Source organism: Scyliorhinus canicula, chromosome 13 (assembly GCF_902713615.1).
Source record: "Scyliorhinus canicula chromosome 13, sScyCan1.1, whole genome shotgun sequence".
Taxonomy (NCBI): Eukaryota; Metazoa; Chordata; class Chondrichthyes; order Carcharhiniformes; family Scyliorhinidae; genus Scyliorhinus; species Scyliorhinus canicula.
The window spans coordinates 67,355,650-67,365,388 of NC_052158.1; positions in this window are offsets into that span (position 1 = coordinate 67,355,650).

Below are 9,739 nucleotides of genomic sequence, written 5' to 3' on the forward strand. Positions count from 1 at the left end.
AATATTTGATCGCTGCTCATGGACCCAGTGGCTAGACAAGTATACTGGACCTCAGTGGTACCCCTAACTAAAGAGGAACCTAAATCAGGAGAGAGCAGACTGTCTGCACATTGTCGTGATAAAACCGTTATCACTGAGAGTTTGTAAACTGCCTTCAGCCAGATGGAGTCAGGCACTCATAGCTCTTTGTGGAACAACGCATCCTCCCCACTTCAAGTAATCATCATCCTCCTGCAACGTTGGGACTACGGGCAACTACTCCCTTCCCATAAAATGAGCCTCATCAGTGGGGATGTGCACTGCCCAACAGCCAGATGGGAAGGGACATCAGCTTGAGTGGACGTAATCACTGGCCCTAATCTTGATCGGCCATGAGGGCACCCTGAGCTCTCCTGCCACCTTCTGACTATTACCACTGACAGTCTTCCTCATTTACTCTAGGACTTCCTGTATGTCGCTCAACATCCTCTTCATCAGAGGAGATGTATCATTCATCCATTTCCTCTGCCGAAAGCTCCTCGCCCCGTTGAAGCAATGGGTTGTGGAGAGCGCAGCACACAACCACGATATGCGACACCCCCCTGGGATCTATATTGGCGAGCTCCACCAGACCCATCCATGCACTGGAATCGCGGATTCAGCATTCTGATGGTCTGCTCCGCCAGAGCCCGAGCAGCAGAATGAGCCCCGTCAAGGTCACTGCTGACTCTCCAGCCTCTGCACAGGCATCATCAGGCACGTTGTCAGGTGGTACCCCCTGACCCTGAGGAGCCAACCCTGCAGCTGTTGAGCTCCCTCAAAGCCATCCGGTATCTGAGTGTAGCTAAGGATGAAACTGTCATGAATGTTCCCAGGGAACCTAACGCACATCTGAAGGATGCACTTTGTGTGGTTGTAGACGAGCTGAATTTTAACGAAGTGGAGTCCCTTGTGGTTGATAAACTACACTCATTTGTGCCATTGGGGATCAGAGAGCTAGTTGAATGCAGTCAGTGGCTTCCTGCACTTCTAGCAAACTTGCTTACTGGGAAAATCCCATGGCTCCTGCAATCTGGCACGTTTGGACCTGGACAAAATTAATGTAATTGTGAGCCCGTACATCACCTCCTTGATGCACTTATGAGCAAAGGCCTGCACGTGCAGACTCAATGGGCTGAATGGCCTCTTTCTGCACTGTAAATTCTATAGGTTGCCACAAAAGTCACTAAAAGGAGCTAGATACATAAAAGGTGAGGGTGGCTATGGCCACAGAATGCACTCCAAATCTATGCAGCACCAACCCTTGAAAAGATTTGCACAGATGGGCTACCATGTCCTTGAATAGGCAAAATCTTCCCTGACACTGATTCTCAGCTCCTTTGGGCCACAGAAGGGGCCACCGAGCAGCCGCTCTCTGGGGTCCCTCTTGTGGCTGCGGAGCAGGCGCCGCCGCCCTTTCCTCTTCAGGTTTCTGCTCCTGCCTCTTGATGCATAAAAAAAATTAATTTCCAGTTCTACAGGCTCCGTTTCTCTCCCACCTTACCCACTGCAAGTGGAGAAAGAGACCGAGCGAGCATTGAGAAATTGACTCTTTGCCTATCCACCTTTGGGAGCAGCGTCTCGATTGTCACTAACGATTGTGCTGGCCAACACGTTGAGGACCCTTCCTTTATAGTGCCCTGGAATGAACTTGACCCCAAACCACCCATTCCCCACACAGCCTGACCAAATGGCTACAGCTCCTCCTGTCTTTTGAGTTCTTATGTTAGGCACCTGGCCCTTTTGTTACTGTAAGGCCCTGTGCACTAGCCGTTCAAGGGGGAGAGGGGAAGTGTCCGATGAGAATGCCACCGTACTAGATAGATCAGGGTGTTCTGCTGAGGCTTCTGGTCTTTGTCGGGGATGTATGTGCTCGCCCTCTCTGCGAATGCTGAAAGGATACCATGGTACTCAGAATGGAAAGGTCAGCACGCAAAGGATTAACTGCTGATTGGTAATCAGTGGCACTCACAGACATCAGTGCTGAGTAAGTGAACATAATTGGTTCCGCTGTCAAATTAAATGAATGTTAATAGTGGGTCAATTATCTGGCTGGTTGTTTGCATCTCACCCACATACTCCTGATCTATGGGACCCCGGTGGGGAGAGGGAGTGGGAAGGAGGAGGATCTCATTGTGAACCTGTTCCTGGGCTTGGCCAAACTTACCATCAACGTGTCCAGGCAGCAGGTGACCGAGGGCATCATCCAACCGATTGTTCATCTTGCGCGGCTATGTTCGTGGCTGGGTGCTCCTAGAGAGAGCACGCAGTGTCTACCAGCATCATCCAGGCCTTCCATACCTGGTGGGCATCACAGGCACTGGAGTGCATTAACAACCCTGTTAATCACATTTTTGGTTTCATGTAAGTTTCGTTTGTTGTTTGCTCTTCGGGGCTGCCCCTTTAATTTTCCCCTCAGTTTATCTAATTTGGTTTAATTGGTTATTTGATTTATTCAAACTAGGAATTATCTGGTAGATTGTTTGCACTTCTGCCTCCTCCCGATCCTGATCTACGTGCACCTGGTATGGAGAGTGATGGGGAAGGAGCTCCTCGTGAACCTGCTCCTGGAACTGGCATCAACAGGTCCCGCCAGCGGGTGACTGAGATGGTCCTCCAACCCGACTGTCTGCCCCTCAATGTGGCTACGTTCATGGCCGGGTATTCGTGGAGAGGGAGCACGGTGTCTACCGGCACTGTTGAGTCCTTCCAAGCCCAGTGGACACCGCATGACTGGGCTGCCTTATTGACCCTTTAAATCACGTTTTGGTTTAATGTTTTACGTTTAATTTGTGATTTGCTTTTTGGTTCAAACGATATCCCATTAAGGGTCTGCCGCTTTAATTTGTCCCTCAGTTTATTTGATTTAGTTTGGTTGTTTCTTTGACTTGTTCAAAATAGGAAATTATCCGGTAGGCTTGTATTTGCAGCCTTGTGATTAAGATAATCGATTGGGATTTTCCACCTGGAAGTTCGAACCCTGACATGTATGCTTCTCATCATTCCAAATTCTGATCCGGTGAATACAGAATTAGCTCACATTAAAAAGAATAAAATTATCTGATAGGCAACGGTATGCTCACTGATATAGGGGCAGCACGGTAGCATAGTGGTTAGCACAATTGCTTCACAGCTCCAGTGTCCCAGAGTCGATTCCCGGCTTGGGTCACTGTCTGTGCGGAGTCTGCACGTTCTCCCCGTGTGTGCGTGGGTTTCCTCCGGGTTCACCGGTTTCCTCCCACAGTCCAAAAATGTGCAGGTTGGGTGGATTGGCCATGATAAATTGTCCTTAGTGTCCAAAATTGCCCTTAGTGTTGGGTGGGGTTACTGGGTTGTGGGGATAGGGTGGAGGTATGGGCTTGGGTGGGGTGCTCTTTCCAAGAGCTGGTGCAGACCCGATGGGCCAAATGGCCTTCTGCACCGTAAATTCTATGATTCTATGTCATGCTTCTGTATTAAAGTTAACATGTTCATGAACTCACAGGTACCTCCTACCCTCGTGGTGGCAGATCCAACAGGTCTGGTCGACTGGATACCCACCCAACACACCGGCCAGACTTCCTGTCGTAGTCCCTGAACCATTCGAGACGGCAGAGCCCATCAGATAAAGGATGGGTGAGCTTCAAAAGTGTGTTCCTTTCCCTCTTAACATTGGGGGGGGTTGAAAATTGCGCTGGGAAATCTTGCTAGCGCAAATTCTGTTTTTTGGCTCTGCTGACATTTTGCGCCCCGTTGCCATTGACGCCCATGGCAAACACTTGTACGAATTCCAGGCTACGTCTTTGTTCGTTTACATCCTTTTGGCTTTAATTCATGTCTCTGTGGCTCTCCTTAGGTATATATTTGATTAAGACACCATTGGTGACCACAGTTAAAGGTTAGTAACTAGCCCCTTCCAGCTGTGTTTGACAAAGGCTTGTACCTCATCCGGCACTGTAACTGCATATCGTTTCAGATTAAACATTAATGTCAACCACTGAATTATAGGCTGGGATGCACATTTCACTATGGCATTACACAGCAAAACTTCCTTGTTATTTTTAAGTGCGTGAACATTAGAGATCAGATAAAACTGCTAAAGTTGTTAATAGGATTGCTGATGCGTCATTTCATCACTATTGGAGCAAATTTAGTTCCAAGAGAGGCAGGATATAATAATTTTGTTTGGCAGGGGTTAGGGAGAAAATAGGGGAGAGAAGTATTGGTTTATTTGATTGGGTTGCTATTAAAATGTATAGTTAACAGTGATAACTTGATTTGTCTTTGAGGAGAGGATTGCCTTGATCTCTTTTTTCCAGAATTATTAGCCACTTTCAACTTATCTTTTCCACCTGTTACCTTAGTGTAGGTCAGGTCAGATGTGGTTACCAAGACAAACAATTTTTTAATACGTAGCCTGAACCACATATTGTCTGTAAATTATCGAACAATTTGACCAGTTTATTGTTAAAACGTATTACCCAGGTGCCCTTATTTGGGAGATGAACACAGGTTCACAATTCAATGTAAATTTATTCACAAACACAAATAAAACACTTAGTCTTGAAATTATCCCTCATGTTATCTGTCCAAGTTTCTAATACTACCCATACTGATAAACATGATCGAGCTGCGGGTCCAATCCTCTGAGACACTGTTGCCTCAGGGCCCTTACGAAGGTGGTTCTGGTTCGCTGCCAAGTCTGATCCGTCGTCTCCATGTCGAGTCTTCGCTGTGGAGGGTCTCTTATCCCGCACTTTGTACTCTTCCAGAAATTTCTCTGGCCCTCAGCCTATGAGGTCACTGGACGGGGGGGCCGCAACACCCAAAAGAGTTGCCAATGCAACTCTGCAGGACACCAGGCACTCTTCTCTCTTCCCCTGACCCAAGGGATCCATCCTCGGGTGCATTGCCCGCAAGTAAACTTGTATGAGGTAGCAGCGGAAAATCAAGGTGCCAGAATGTCTGGCGTAATCCGGGCAATCCACAACAAGTGAGCTATCGGAATGGGTCCAATCTCCTTATGCTTTTGACTTGCCCTGGCTTGTTTCTGTCTAGTATAGTCAAACTTGGCTGTTTGAGTTACCATCAGGCCTGTCTCACTGTCTCCCCTTGGCATGATTCCTCCTCCTTGGAATGAATTTCTGTTGTGGCCTCCCTAATAACCCCCAAAAACTCCTGCCATTGATATTCCTCTGTCTTCCCTGCTAGGCTCCTTTTCCAATCAAATCTGGCCAGCTTCTCCCTCATTTCTTTGTAGCTACCCTTATTTAATTCTAATACCGTTACATCTGATTGCAGCTTCTCCCTCTCAAACTGCAGGGTAAATTCTATCATATTGTGATCACTGCTGCCTAAGGGTTCCTTCACCTTAAGTTCCCTAATCGAGTCTGCCTCATTACACATCACCAAATCCAGAATTGCCTGTTCCCTGGTAGGCTCTGTCACAAGCTGCTCCAAAAAACTATCTCTTAGACATTCCACAAATTCTTTTTCTTGGGAGCCACTACCAACCTGATTTTCCCAGTCCACCTGCATATTGAAGTCCCCCATGATTATTGTAATATTGCCTTTTTTATATGCCTTTTCTATCTCCTGATGTATTTTCTGCCCCACATCCTGACTACTGCTAGGGGCCTGTACATAACCCTGTACATGAGTGTCTTTTTACCTTTGTGATTCCTCAACTCTACCCACAGAGATTCTATGCCTTCTGATCCTATACCGCTCCTTGCTATCGATTTAACTTCATTCCTTACTAACGATGCAACTCCACCCCCTTTGCCCATCTGCCTATCCTTTCAATAGGACATATATCCTTGGATATTTAGATCCCAGCCCTGATCCCCTTGCAGCCAAGTCTCTGATGCCCACAACATCATACCGGCCAATTTCAATGTGCGCAACATTTACCTTGTTACATATACTGCACGCATTTAGGTATAACACCCTCAATCCTGCCTTGGCCACCTCCCTTTACACACACTCTCAGTCACTGTACCCTGTACTGTGGCCTTTCTGATTTCTGACTATGGCTTCTCTGCCTTACACTCTCCCCTTACTGCTTTTAGTTTCTGGCCCCATTTTACTTCCCTCTGACTTCCTGCATTGGTTCCCATCCCCCGCCACATTAGTTTAAATCAATGGTTCTCAACCGGGGTCCACATGGACCCTGGGGGTCCATGTAACATTACTGGGGGTCCACACAAATAAAATACCGAATTGGGGGTTCACGGTGATATTTTAGTGGTCCATAGAGCAATTCTACTTCAGAACAAATTAGACTCTCTCTCTCTCTCTCTCTTGCGCTGACAAAGGTCAAAGAGAGATTATAATCTATCTAATTTACCTTGAGGGCTGAAGGAGCTCAGAACCAAAAAGGTGCATTTGCTGTGGCCCTAATTGTCCCACTAATCTCCCTTGGATTAGTTTACCACGCTAATGAAGGAAGGATTAACAGCATTAACTTCTTTAGTAGCAGAAACAATTTTGGTTGAAACTATCAACTCTCAGGAGCTATAAATATCGACATGACCCAAGCAGGTCACTTCAGTTCTGTGCAAAACTCCGTCGCAACAAGATAAGAGATATTAAAAGTATTGGTTCATAAATATATGTTGCATTTGGTGCAAATTTATCTTTTAGTTTTGTTAACATTTTACATATAATTCTTAAAAGTGGTTAACCATATTAAATCAAATTCTCTTCGAGATCGCCTCTTTCGTGAATTCTGCAGAGAAAATGGAGAAGAGTTTGAACGCCTTGTAATGCATACTGAGGTGAGGTGGTTATCAAAGGGGAATTGTCTTCATCGTTTTGCTGAACTTTGGGACTCTATTGTCTTATTTCTGGCTAACACCCAGCTTGGAGAACAACTGCTTTAAGCTAAATGTGATGTATTTTACTTATCTGATATATTTGAAAAAATCAATTTACTTAATAAACAGCTCCAAGGAAAACATTCTGATCTCATATCCAGTAAAGGTGCTATTACTGCTTTTCTGAGAAAACTGCCGCTGTACAAAATTAATATCAGACGTCGTGCATTTGAACAGTTTCCTTGTTTGACCTCGATTAGCAGCAATTTGCACGATGATGACCTTGCATTGTATGCTGAATATTTGGAAAATTTGCATGAAAATATGCAAGCTCGGTTTAGTGACTTACTCATGATGGATATACCAACTTGGGTGGCAATTCCTTTTGAAGTTAATGCTGCCGATGTAGACATTTCTTTACAGGAGACCCTCATTGAATTACAAAGTGACGAAATATTGCATGCAAAATTCAAAGATGGGAAGCATAATATATGGAAAACAAATGACACTGCTAAAAAGTACCCACTACTCTGGGATAAAGCACAGCTCTAAGTTATAGCTTTTCCATCATCTTACCTTGTTGAATCAGGATTTAGTTGTGTTCTTCACATTATCAAAAGCTCATAATAGACTCGACATTGTGAAAAAGGGTGATCTTCGACTATCATTGACCGCGATGGAGCCGAATATAAAAAAAACTCGCTGAGCAGCATCAACCACAGAGATCTCATTGAATAAATCTGCATTTTTTCTTAATTACTCACTTAGGCCTATCTTAAAATGGTTTATTATGAATTATTTACTAGTGTACATAATGCTCTATAGAATTTAATTGTTAAATATGTTTATTTGCAATAAATTAGTTTTCCTTCAAAATAGAACATAGAACATAGAACGATACAGCGCAGTACAGGCCCTTCGGCCCTCGATGTTGCACCGACATGGAAAAAAACTAAAGGCCATCTAACCTACACTATGCCCTTATCATCCATATGCTTATCCAATAAACTTTTAAATGCCCTCAATGTTGGGGAGTTCACTACTGTTGCAGGTAGGGCATTCCACGACCTCACCACTCTTTGCGTAAAAAACCCACCTCTGACCTCTGTCCTATATCTATTACCCCTCAATTTAAGGCTATGTCCCCTCGTGCTAGCCACCTCCATCCGCGAGAGAAGGCTCTCGCTGTCCACCCTATCTAACCCTCTGATCATTTTGTATGCCTCTATTAAGTCACCTCTTGACCTTCTCTCTAACGAAAACAACCTCAAGTCCATCAGCCTTTCCTCATAAAATTTTCCCTCCATACCAGGCAACATCCTGGTAAATCTCCTCTGCACCCGTTCCAAAGCTTCCACGTCCTTCCTATAATGAGGCGACCAGAACTGTGCGCAATACTCCAAATGCGGCCGTACTAGAGTTTTGTACAACTGCAACATGACCTCATGGCTCCGGAACTCAATCCCTCTACCAATAAAGGGAGGAGCAAGAGTGCGAAAGGGAGGGTAGGGAGAAGGAAGAAGGCAAACGGGAGGGTAGCGAGGATGAAGAGGGCGAAAGGGAGGGTAGGGAGGAGGAAGAGGGCGAAAGGGAGGGTAGGGAGGAGGAAGAGATCGAAAGGGAGGTTAGGGAGGAGGAAGAGAGCGAAAGGGAGGATAGGGAGGAGGAAGAGTGCGAAAGGGAGGGTAGGGAGGAGGAAGAGGGCGAAAGGGAGTGTAGGGAGGAAGAAGATGGCGAAAGGGAGGGTAGGGAGGAGGAAGAGGGCGAAAGGGAGGGTAGGGAGGAGAAAGAGGGCGAATCGGAGGGTACGGAGGAGGAAGAGGTCGAAAGTGAGGGTGGGGAGGAGGAAGAGGGCGAAAGGCTGGGTAGGGAGGAGGAAGAGGGCAGAAGGGAGGGTAGGGAGGAGGAAGAGGGCGAAAGGGGGATTTGGGAGGAGGAAGAGAGCGAAAGGGAGGGTATGGAGGAGGAAGTTGGCAAAAGGGAGGGTAGCGAGGAATAAGAGTGCAAAAGGGAGGACAGGGAGGAGGAAGAGGGCTAGAGGGAGGGTAGGGAGTAGGACGAGGGCGAAAGGGAGGGTAGGGAGGAGGAAGAGGGCGAAAGGGAGGGCAGGGAGGAGGAAGAGATCGAAAGGGGGGTTAGGGAGGAAGATGAGGGCGAAAGGGAGGGTCGGAAGGTGGAAGAGGGCGAAAGGGAGGTTAGGGACGAGCAAGAGTGCGAAAGGGAGGGTAGGGAGAAGGAAGAAGGCGAACGGGAGGGTAGCGAGGATGAAGAGGGCGAAATGGACGGTAGGGAGGTGGAAGAGGGCGAAAGGGAGGGTAGGGAGGATGGAGAGGGAGAAAGGGAGGAGGAAGATTGCGAAAGGGAGGGCAGGGATTAGGAAGAGGGCGAAAGGGAGGGTAAGTAGGAGAACATAGAACGATACAGCGCAGTACAGGCCCTTCGGCCCTCGATGTTGCACCGACATGGAAAAAAACTAAAGGCCATCTAACCTACACTATGCCCTTATCATCCATATGCTTATCCAATAAATTTTTAAATGCCCTCAATGTTGGGGAGTTCACTACTGTTGCAGGTAGGGCATTCCACGGCCTCACCACTCTTTGCGTAAAAAACCCACCTCTGACCTCTGTCCTATATCTATTACCCCTCAATTTAAGGCTATGTCCCCTCGTGCTAGCCACCTCCATCCACGAGAGAAGGCTCTCGCTGTCCACCCTATCTAACCCTCTGATCATTTTGTATGCCTCTATTAAGTCACCTCTTAACCTTCTTCTCTCTAACGAAAACAACCTCAAGTCCATCAGCCTTTCCTCATAAGATTTTCCCTCCATACCAGGCAACATCCTGGTAAATCTCCTCTGCACCCGTTCCAAAGCTTCCACGTCCTTCCTATAATGAGGCGACCAGAACTGTACGCAATACTC